At 37.1% G+C, this 12,482-nt stretch overlaps 1 pseudogene; it reads right to left on the bottom strand.

Annotated features, from left to right (window-relative positions):
* Positions 1 to 1,600: 1,600 nt before the first annotated feature.
* Positions 1,601 to 1,679, bottom strand: LOC132670656 (U6atac minor spliceosomal RNA; annotated as a pseudogene).
* Between the last annotated feature and the right edge of the window lie 10,803 nt (positions 1,680 to 12,482).

The raw sequence follows: 12,482 nt of genomic DNA, 5'->3' as shown, positions 1-12,482 counted from the left end.
AAGCAGGCTCCACACTGTTAGTGCAGAGCCTGATGCAGAGCTCCAACTCACGAACTGTGAGGTCATGACCAGAGTCGAAATCGTGAATGGGTTGCTTAAGTGACTGAGATACCCAGGCACCCCAAAAGACATACCTCAATTGTTTATAGTGGCCATCTATAGGTGGTGGATTGGCAGCGAGTTTTCTTTTCTCCACTGTCCTTATTTATTTTCCATCTTTGAGGCGTTTAAAACTAGATCAGAGAGAATTTCAGAGTCACCTTTAGAATGACTCACTCTCATTTTTGACTACTTCTGTTTTTTTCTTCCTTTTTTAAACTCTGAGAGCACAGAAATATTTAATTATCCCATTAATTTCATTAGTTATTTTTTATCAGTTTAAACTTTTTCAGGTACATCTCATTTCTATTACAGTGAAAAAGTTTCCAAAATGATACTAGTTACTGATAGACATGAGAGGACAGTCAACTGGGAAATACCTTTTGTTTTAAATGTTTATTTATGTATGTTGAGAGAAGGCGGGGGAGGGGCAGAGAGAGAGAGGGGAGAGAGAATCCCAAGTCACTGCAGAGCCTGACATGGGGCTCAATCTCATTAACCATGAGATCATGACCTTAGCCGAAACCAAGATTGGATGCTTAACTGACTGAGCCACCCAGGTGCCCTTTTTCACTTTAAAGTTTATTTATTTATTTTGCAAGAGACAGAGAAAAGAGCAAGCATGAGAGAGAAAATTCCAAGCAGTTATTTATTTTAAACTCCAGGACATTATACCTGCAGTTATGAATGACTAATTTTTTTTTTATCAAAATCAAGAAAGGTAACAGATAAAAATACTGCAGGTGTTCCATGGAGTTTGGTACACTTTTTTAAAGGCTTCAAGTTCTAGTTTACACGAAGGGCAGTAAAATTCTGGCATTAACTGTGTACAAGATGTGTAGAGGCATAAAATAAAATAGCTTAACAAAGTGTAAATACAATACTATTGGTTATTAGAATGAAGACATTGGTTCTGTTTTTTTGTTTTGTTTTTTTTTTTTGTTTGTTTGTTTGTTTGCCAATCTTTTGGAATGAAGGAGGGTATGACTTGTTGTAAACTTTGACCAGAATATCCCTAGTGGAGTCATTCACAACTGTTTTTGTCTCAAGTCCCCTCTAACTCTTAAATGTTTTCGGGCCACTCAAAGAGCTTAGGATGATACATATCACATTTATCAATATTTAATGCAGTCAAAATTTAAATACATGTAGAAATGTCTTATTCATCAAGGTCATTTAAAAATGATAAAAAATGATGAACTCATTACATGTTAACATAAATAACATTTTCAATTAAAAATTAACTATTTTTCTCCAAACAAAAAAACCAGAAGAGTGATATTGTTTTATATTTTTGGTTTTCTCAAATACCTGGCTCTGTATAAGACAGCCAGACTCCCATATCTTTTCTGCATTCAACCTGCTATAGTATGTTGTTTTGGTTTAAGTATGTGAAGAAAATTCACTTCACACAGAGATATGTGTAAATACTAAAGAATTAATAACTGGATATTATTCTTTGTTATTACACCAACACTCATTAAGTAGTAATTTCTTTACCATACACATGTGGTTATGTTGTCAAGCCCAAGGGCCTCTTCCATCCTTGTCAAGGGGAGAGCTAACCTTTCACACAACACAGTAGTGATTTCTTAAAACTTAGCTGCACTGTAGAATCTGGAATTATAACAATAAATTTGTTATATTCTAATCATTGAAATCCATTGAACTATAGATTGTTTTTTGGTTGATGCATGACTTTGTATCATCAAGCAGTGATGATTTTTAAAACACTTTGACTGTATTCTGCAAATATTCCAAATGTTAACACATTTCATTGCACAATATCAGAAAATCACATTTATTAAGATCACTACCCATCTGATCAGTAAAGTCTTTACATATTGGGAAGCTGTCAAGCTCACAATAGCAAATACAAGCTTCTTAAATACTAATTTTCACTTGGAATCTCAAATATTATTATTGGCAACCGAACTCTGTCAGTTGTATCTTCAAAGTCATAGATACATTGTATTCATTTTCAAGAAAATGTCTGCCAAATACCCACATCTGAATAACCATAGTGTGTCAGTTATACTTTCAAGTATAAACAATGTTCCACGGGAAAAAAAAACATGGCTAGCTCAGCTCATAATTCAAGAAATGGCACAAGTATTTTTTTGTTCCAATAGCACAGGTACTTTTTTTTAGAGAGAGAATTAGAAATTTGCAATAAGAGTACTTTATGTGTACTTCCCACTTCAGCAGAAAGAATATTTGGAAGATATGTGTTTAAAGGTCCAGATTGAATAAAGTTAATAATTCTTACTGCTTCATCAAGGATATTCTTAAATGATACAGGCAACTCTACTGTGAATATGTGGCAGGGGAGAATACAGTGACTACCAGTACAGCTTGATTCACTCTAATGCCGTTTTACTTCCCAGTGCTTTTGCATCATCAGTTCAGACATCCACAACAAAGAAAGCAAATACTGTAGTGTCTTAGTATTATTGTAAAATAGTGATACCCTGATAAACTCCTCAGCCTACACTTTGAGAACAACCATCTGAATAGTAAGCAAGTCTCAAGTTATTACAACCAATAAATAAGAGAAGTTTAAAGTCTTCATTTGCTGTACACTCTGTAATTATGTATTGCTTTGCTATCAAATCATGAATGGACTATTATGAACATATTAGGATTTTGATTTTGAACAGAACTCAGAAATAGGTGCTTTGTTGTCTTATATGGTCATTCAGGAAGTGGGCATAGTTTGGAGCAAAGCAATTCAAATACTTAACATTGAAGCTCTGGGAACAGGAAATTAGTTTTCCCTTCATTCTCTACAAAAAAGGATGAGAATACAAAAATTAGAACGCTGCTCCAGAAGGATGGAATGATGAAACACATAAGGAGCTAGATTAAGTTCCAGAGCAGAAAGAAGTTTTCCACTATACAGAAACTAAAGAGGACCACCTCTGGAGGTGCTGAGCATCCCTTACTTGGAGGTATTTTAGCAGAACAAGATGACTACCTTCTAGGAATTCCGATGAAGAAATTTTTCACTAGGGGTCGGTTAGGGTCAATGTCCCTTAAGTTCATAACGTTTACACACATAATCTTTAATTTATATTATCTCTATACCATAAGCCAAACATCATAACATTGTTTTCAAAGTGTTGTACAATCTTTCTAATATGATTTACATAGGCAATCGCAAATATTTTATTTATTACCATTATTCTTTATCATTATTCAAAGTCTTGTTCAAAATGGAAAAACTAAATTATTGTAAAAAGCAGCTTCATTTTCTCAAAACCCGCAATCCAAGAAAAAAAGGGAAAAAATCTGTAATTTAAGTATTTACAGTAATTAATTTTAAGTACCCTGGACAGCTGCTCAAGATACAGACCAAGTAGGAAGAGGTAACTGAACCTTTTGAAATTAAAGAACACTACTTGTTCTTAGTGATTCATAATCAAAGACTTATCTCAAAGAGATGATGAATTACCAAAGAATTAATCATTTAATATATCATTTAAAATAATCTTGTTCAAGAGTTGTTTCTCAACTATCAGATAAATATTGATTAAAGTTCCAAAAGACGCAGCTTCTTGGCTAACTTGTTTACAGAGACAACTCTCCAGTGGTTATATCTCAGGGGAGTCAAGAAAGAATGTCATCAGAGAAACGGTATCTGTGTAAGTCTGCCCAAAGCAAAGACACTTAAAACTCTTCTTTAATTTTACTTATTTTGACTGAGAGAAATGATCCCTGCTAAAAAGTGATTTGTGTGGTCAAAGCCAAAGAAAACTACAAACTTGAGATTCATTAAGAATCATATGAGGGAAGGGGCACCTGGGTGGCTCAGTCGGTTGAGCGGCCGACTTCAGCTCAGGTCATGATCTTGCGGTCCGTGAGTTCGAGCCCCACGTCGGGCTCTGTGCTGACAGCTCAGAACCTGGAGCCTGTTTCAGATTCTGTGTCTCCCTCTCTCTGACCCTCCCCTGTTCATGCTCTGTCTCTCCCTGTCTCAAAAATAAATAAAAATGTTAAAAAAATTTTTTTAAAAATAAATAAATAAATAAAAAGAATCATATGAGGGAAAACATCTAAACAACTTTTCCACTTCAAAATTTTGCCAATTTTATTTAGTTTTATTTTGGAGAATGATACCAAGTATGTTCACTCTGCAAGTGCCTTGTTGTCAAAGATCTTGCTTATTATGATTTCCTCATCTTTCACTTTTTCTAAAAAAAATTGAACATTACAGAAGTAAAATATATTGTATATGAAATCACTTCAGCTGTGTATAACAAAAACCCAAAATAATAATTGCTTACATCAGATAGAAGTATTTCTCATGTAAACATTTGGAAGGTAGTACAAGACAGATGTACCTGGATTATCACGCAGGGGCCTGGATTTCTACCTTGTTTCTCCATCATACCAAGACCGTTGAACTAATCCACATAGTCCCAGATGATCAGCTACCATATTCACCTTGTAGGCAGCAGGATAGAAGTACCAGGAGTCAGGAAGAGAAGGGCACGGATCTTCCTCTTAAGAACATGCTTTAGAAGTGACACATACCACCCTTACATCTCAGTTAGCAAAATTTAGTCACATGGTCACGAATGGCTGCAAGATAAGCTGGGAAATGAAGTCTCTGTTATAAAGTCATGTGGCCAGATACAAATCAAGAGTTCCGTTATTGTAGAAGAAGGAGCTAGTCCAACCCAGAAATCCACTTGAAATTAGGAGAGAAATAAATCCAGAGAAGTGACTCTTCATTGAAGTTTATGAGGTGTAGTTTCAAACAGTATTTATTTGAAATCTAATAACCACCTTCTGAGGTATTCACCAATGAAGCTGAAATGCATTCTGATTGCAACTTAAGCCAAAGAGAAAGGGATATAGGAATAAAATGTGATTACATTTTTTTCTTTTTTTAAAGGGAAGAAGTTGACAAACTTTTAAGTTTCAGTGTAATAGGAAATGTTATATTGTGCTGTGTAATTTTCACTTGATTTATGACTAAATAAAACCCAGACAAATGTGCACATAGTATTTATTCAATAATAATGTGGTCAACTATTGTTCCAAGGACACTAGGAAGACTCACGCACACCTTTCATTGAGGAAATGGCTGCAGGCATTCAACAGTTTGAGATTGAGAGAACTTGCTTTTGGTAATTTCAGATGTCCTTAACATCTGTTTCTGCACAAAGGCAAGATACAGCTATTGAATAACTTGCTGATTCCAGCCATTCCCTACTAAAGACTCTCTAACTTTCAACTCAAGCTTATTTTGAACTTTTATCTAAATTCCAAGTTTTTTTTTAACTGTTACCATTTGAAAGTTACAGGCAAACTCAGATATTTTAATAGTTTAGAATGGTCCAGATTCTAAAGTATACATTAAGAGTCAGGAGAAGAAAAACTTGAGTCAGAGCACCCGGACTTTAACATGGCCAAGGACTTGAGGCAAATTTCTTAACTTCTCAGGGAAGAGTTGCTTTCATTCATTTCCTTTCATTGATGCATAAATTTATTTCAACACTCTTTGAGCATCTACCTACTATATGCCAAGTATTCTTTTGAGCAGTGGGTCTACAGAAGGATATAAAACAACGCTGTTGCTAATGGAGCCTTCACTGTAGGAAGAGGAGATAGCAATAAACAAATATCTGTAATAGTAAGAAAAGACAACTTCATAGGGTTGTTATAAGGATGAATTAAGGCAAGCAATGAAGTTTAGCCTAGTTCCTGACATGTACACATACTCCTATCTATTATCTATTGTTGATATTACATGGATTTGGGAACAGTATGAATCAAAAAATTCAATTTTGCAATAATCATCTAAAATAACATGCCTGGTCTGCATTGAAGGTGTTACTCCTATTATCTAAAACAAATTTTTTTGAAATTTTTGAAGGACCAAGAGACAGCGTGAGCAGGGGAGGGGCAGAGAGAGAGGGAGACACAGAATCTAAAGCAGGCTCCAGGCTCTGAGCTGTTAACACAGAGCCCGATGCGGGGCTTGAACTCATAAGCCGTGAGATCGTGACCTGAGCCAAAGTCAGGGGCTTAACCAACTGAGCCACCCAGGTGTCCCCCTATTATCTAATTTCTACTTGATTAAAAAAATTTCTGCAATATCTAATAAAAAATAATCCCACATTAAAATGATTTATACCCTTTTTTTCTTATTTCTCTGATTTTTCAGAGTAAAAATAATAATAACAAATATATATAATATATAATGTAATATATATTATATGCCATTATATATAATAAATAATAAATACATATATTTTTAAAATACTGAGTAAAACTAATGGTGTTAAAATGGGTAAAGAAATGAAGATGGAAAATTAATATTTCTTGATTATCTGCTGCTAGTCAGGCACTATGTTTGGCATTTGATACACTTTCTTTTAAGCCTTCTAACAATCCTATAAAGTACCTATTTTTAGCCCCATGTTCCAGATGGGAAAACTTTCTAAATTTCAACAAATTCACGTAAATATTTGACACAACTAAAGAAAAAGACAACTAAAATCGTTTATGTTTTTTTAGTTTCCAGTTATCGTTTTACAAATAATTGGCCACAAGTACTTTTCCTGTAAGAAACAAAGGAATGTAATGCCACCAATGAGACTGAGAAGATAAATGACAGGTTTTATATCTTAAGTAATTGTCCTAAAATAAATCAGGGTTTTTATTTTCTTTTCCTGTTAAGTTCAATTAGTTATAATACAAAACAGTTATAACACTTTCATTCAATTAGGAAAGCTCACAGAGATTTTAGGAGTTTTTTCCTATTAAGGAATATAATAATGGTATAGATCAACAGTTCTCTAGGACTGTTCCCAATCTTTATTATCATCATAGAAACTTGTTAGAAATGCAAATTCTCAAGCCCCACCTATTGAATGCAGTCCTCTGATAGGGGGCCTGGCAAGCTGTGTTTCAACATCCTCCAGATTATTTCAATGTGCCCTAAAGTCTGAAGATTACTACTAGTGACCAACAAACAGTGTTAAGGACCATTATAATATTACTTTTTTCTGAGGCAAGGATCTCTCTTCTTTGCCTAAAAAATGTATGTCCTTAGTTTCCTCCCATGCAAAGAGAAAGCGGAAGCCAAGACGTTCTTTTATAAACTCCCAGTTTCAAAACAGTTCCAAATATCACCCATTTGGAAGCCGCGCTGGTCGAAAAACTGTAGCAAATGTTTCAAAGGAAACCAAAGACTGATTCCCTTCCTAAATTCTTCTGCTTCCAAAAGAGTGGAGAATATTTTGCAAAGACTTAAGATCCTGAAAGCACCGAAGAGAAAACCAACAGAAAGGGAGAATACAGAGCCCTCACAAATGTGCTTTAGAGACTTACTTTCCTACCTGGAGGGCCAGAAGGAGCAGTTCCTGTTCAATATGTAGGAGGCCAGAGAGCCGGATTGGTTTGTTAAAGCTGTCACTGAGATTAGAGCTTCCCGAAGCTCCTGTCCTAACATCAAGTCAATTTCTTGCAAAACTCTTTCTCATTTTAAATGGGAAAAAGATTAGACTGTTGAGTGCTTGGGGAAAAATATAAAACTGGCTGGTGGGCAAGCTTTCTTTCTTAAAAGAAAAATTCTCTCAGCCTTCTGAACTCAAAGATAGCTTAATAAAAGTTACAGAAAAGTCTAAAATGAGTGGGTAAAAAATGAGAGGGTAAGGAAAGGAAACCAGATCCCTCTTAAAATCAGTGTTCCTTCTCAGTATCCGTGCAAGAAAACACCTTCGAAGCTCTTGCAGAAATACTGTTGACACAGAGGGAAAAACTTAAAAAAAAAAATCATTCAAAATAATATTTGGAGACTTTAACTTCAGAATAAGTTGGGAAACATGACATAAAGGATCCAAAATAACGTTTCACATTCAAAGTGGCCATAGTTCCCACACGCACACTTGCCCTTCTGTGGTATGGATGCCCTTCCCTCTATTTCATCAGCAACTCCTTGGGCAGAGACCTGTTGCAAACTATAAGAGAAAGGAAGCAAAGGAGACTAAATTGTATTTTCATACAAACAGAAAAAGTAGTAAAGAAAGGATTTCTGAAGCTGAAATTATCGCCCCAGTCTGTTTGCCACAGAGCTTTGACTTGCACTACAGTTTTGAAAAATGAGGCTAAAGTGAACATCATTGAAGCAAAGGTTCTAGTGTTAGTTTCACCAGGCACTGGTCAACAAGTTCTGTGAACTAAACTGGAGGAGAATTGACTGATCTTGAAGCAGGTAGGCAATGTAGAATTTAGCCCAAATCAGAATTTTACCAGATTATTTAGTCAGTTATTACTCACTGGGAATTAAATGCTAAGGTGAAGATAGGAGTCCAAGAGGCTCTAAGGTGTGTGGGAAGGGGATGGTAATAATGCCCATGAAAAATAAAGAGACAGGAAACAGGATCTGGCAAGGAAAGTTGGGATATAAATCTGGATAAAGCCAAGATGTAGACCAGGATATAAATCTGAGATGTGTGAAAGGAAAGTGGAGGGGGAGGGGAGAATTGGTCAGGGAGAGTCTTAGACTGTGAAACATGGAGAGTTAGACCATGTGTCAGAAGAATCCCACACTGGGAAAAAGTGGTCAGGTTCTGGTACCCCCATATTGCTCAGTCATTGAGGACCACCAGGGAAGAGGATAGCCTTGGTTCAAAAGTTGTGACATATTCCCAAAGCACTGTCACTGGAGGCTGCCAACTGTCTGAATTCCTTGAAGTTGGATGGAAAGATTTTTCCTGAAGGGAGATCCAAGCAATACACTTCTATGGTGGTCACAGGTCACCCTCATGCCATATGGATCCACTTCTCCATGTATTTAGCAGTCCTTCAGGATTCCTGTGGGTCTCTCTTCCTACGACAAAACTGTAATCCTTTTTGCAACTGCTATTTGTCATTGCCTTTCTGTACTCTTCATTCTAAGTTCTCCTTGCCCTCAGTCATCACTTCTATGGTCTTGATGGTTTTTCAGAAGTGTCTATTTATCTGCTGCAGATAGCTTGGACTTTAGAACCTCAGGGTCCTGAAGTGAGATTCTCTGGCTGAGGTTTGCCATCAACCCCAATGCATCTTTTCCACTACTGACATCTTCGAAATATAGAGTCCTGCTCTAGAGCCCTACACCCTGGCATTTGGGCTGAAGTAGTGTTCCCAAGTATGAAATGTGTTTCTTCCAGAACCCAAAGAAACACCATTATACAATTATGCTTCTTTCTTTGTTGTAGTCACTGGTATTTCTTTTCCTACTTAGCAAGGAATGTCCTAGTATGTCTCTGGCTGCTGAGTCCTGAAAATTTTACTGATATTATGGGCCTCTGAATCTTCTCGTGGTTATTTCTTGTACTCTGGAGTACATATGCCTTACCAAGACTTTCAGGATGTTAGCCACCTCTTACTCAACCTGCCTGATCTGCATAATATAATCAATGCAATGGATAAAGTGATACTCTCAAGGTTATTGGGTGGTCTAGATCTCTTAGAACTATAACATAGTTCCCATAGTCCTGTGGCAAAACTGTCAATGTATATTGTTGACCATACCATGTGGACCAAGGTGAACTATTTCTGTTCATCTTTCTTGATTAGGATAGAAAGTAATAAACATTTGCCAAATCAAAAGCTGCATATCATGTCTTGAGGTTCTCACTAAAGTGAAATCCTGTATTCCAAGATGGCACTCCTAGGTCAATTAAGTCTCCAATATCCAGTCTTATGTTCTGGCTCCCTTTGTCCAGCACCCTCAAAATCTAATACCAGGGGTCCTTCCCCAGCTTCTGCTGGAATATGCTTACTAGTTTTTGTATCATAGTTAGGACATGATTGCTTTATCTATTGCCAGGTTCAGCACATCTCTAGCTGGATTATGCTGAGAGTTGATCCTAGTTACCAGCACGCAAGTCGGAAGTTCTGGAGGCAGATCTTAAGGGGATCTTGCTAGGAAGAAGACTGCAGTGTCTTCCCATATGGAGAGACTTCTAGCTCTTGGTAGGGATGGGCAGACCCCTCTGCAAACTCTGAATGTTCAGAGGGTTGGGGAACCAAAATCTTTAGGGGTATCTACTCTGATGCCCCCACACCATATGTCAAGCTTGCTGATTTTCCCAAAAAGTGCCTTGATCATGAGATTTGCCTCTGCTGAGCATTTAATCATCTGAAGCTCAGTGATTCTAACTCTAGAGTTTCTTTTTTTTTACTTTTCCTGCTTTCCTTCCACAGAAGGTAAAGGCTACTTTTGAAGCGCCAAAGAGGTCCCCTGGACTTCTCCCTTACTTTTCAATTTGGTAATTACCCTCAGCTTGTCATTATTTTTCTCTAGAGTTTCAATTCAGCCTTATAACAGCAAGCCAAATGTATTGTCCTTATACACGTTTTTCCCCACCCATCTCATACTCAACAGTTTTCAAAGTCCTGAATCACTGTTGCAGTCAGGCTGTTCCCCTCCACTGCAACATTGTCCCAGGTCACCCCTCTGTGAAGGTTCAGTAATGGAGTCACCACCTGTGCCAAGGACTATGTGTACCCTGCTTACCATCCAAGTACTTGCCAGGTAAATGCTGAATAATCTAGGCCCAAACCCCATCTTATTATCCGTTTGGGTCCTCCAGGAGGCAGATGCTGAGACAAAGTTAAGAATGAACAAGATTTATTGGGAGAGCTAACACTTTTGAAAGGTAAAAGGGAAGAAAGCATTATTTGACAGGGAAAGCTTTCAGATGAGACAATTGCCAAGTTGCAGGGGGACACCTGTGAATTTTGTCCATTCAGCATCCATGTCCCCTGTTCGGAAAACTGTACCTCAGTTTTCTTTTGAGGAATCACCACTCTCTGTTCACGTGGAAATGCCCCACATCCCCGTCTTCACTCACCCCTAACACCACCAAAACCTGGCCAGTCAGGACTGTCGTTAGAATTAAGTTTTTGTTCCCCACCAGTGTCACTGACTGGAAAGACGAGGTAATCTGGAGTTACCAGGGAATGCCACCTGAAGAGAGCCTGCCTATGAATGAAGCCAAGACAGAGGAAAGCAGACCTGAGAAAAAGAATGTGAGAAACTGGATTCTGATGATATATCTGGAACCCTTGGATCCCTCCAGACTTCGAGACTCCTGGACTTCTGGGTTTCAGGAGCCAGTCAAGTGTCTTTTTGGCTTTGGGCTGTTTGAGATAGATTCAGTCCCTTTCAACTAGAAGAGTCTTACTACAGAAATGTTAGCGAAAGGACTGGACAGTGGTATAAGCCATAATACTCCTTAATATGGGCTCAAAAAGAGTACTTAATGTGAGAATTAGAACAGAACTCACAGAGCATCCAGTTGCAACCCAACGCCTTTAAAAGAGAAGCAGTACAGGGGCATCTGAGCGGCTCAGTTGGTTAGGTGTCTGACTCTGGCTTAGGTCATGATCTCACGCTTTGTGAATTCTAGCTCCTTGTCGGACTCTGCACTGACAGCTCTGAACCTGCTTCGGATTCTCCGTCTCTGTCTCTGTCTCTGTCTCTCTCTCTGCTAGTGTTCTCTCAAAAATAAAATAAACAAACAAAAAAAAAGGGAAGCAGCAGCACAAGTTGACTAGTTGAGTGACTTATCTAAGGTCACAGAGCCACTTGGTGGCAAATCACATTTTGATTCTGAGTCTTCAGTTTCTAGGCCACAGTAATTTTCACTGTAACACTCCATCCCTAGAGAGACAGGAGATTACACGATGTAATTCATAGAACTCGCAGAAACAGGAAAAAAATTAATTTATAAACAATAGCAGTCAGCTAATGCTAATTTAGTATTTAATGCCAGTAATCCTGGATAATGTGGCTATTGAAGAGTAGTTACTAACGTGGGCTTCATACTATAATTTAGCATTACTTAAGTGAGAACAAAATCAAAATATGCACTTTTGAACAAAGTGTGGAGAAGGTTTAATCCTTACTAATTTTTCTTTTTGTGACTTGCCTCAAAATGTTCCTTTTCTTTGTTCAGCACATTTCTATTCTTTAGGTCTTCTGTGTAAAATCTGGAATGTTGTAAGATGAAAACCATTTTGGAAAATTAACAGGAACTTTTTCTAGTGCAGTGTTATTTACTTAATTATTATAAGGAACGTCAAAGAGACTTTGCTGGTTTGAGAGTCCCTGTCCCTTGTTGTTATAATGTATTCTTATAGCAGTATTTTTTACAAATCAGCAAGCTTAGGTTTTAAAGGTTAAATTAAAAGCTAAATTTTTGAATGATGAGTGTGTCCACATAAAATACCTTAAGGAAAAGGTGAAACATTTATACATTTATGAGTAATTGATTCTTTTATAATTTTTTATTTTTTAGAAAAGGGCTCATAAACCATCTGAGGGTTTCTATTTCAGAGAAGATTTATTTGTAGGTTTTCATTTGTTTCACCCAGGC

Source organism: Panthera onca, chromosome B3, assembly GCF_046562875.1.
Source record: "Panthera onca isolate mPanOnc1 chromosome B3, mPanOnc1 haplotype 2, whole genome shotgun sequence".
Taxonomy (NCBI): domain Eukaryota; kingdom Metazoa; phylum Chordata; class Mammalia; order Carnivora; family Felidae; genus Panthera; species Panthera onca.
This window is presented reverse-complemented; position numbering and strand designations above follow the sequence as displayed.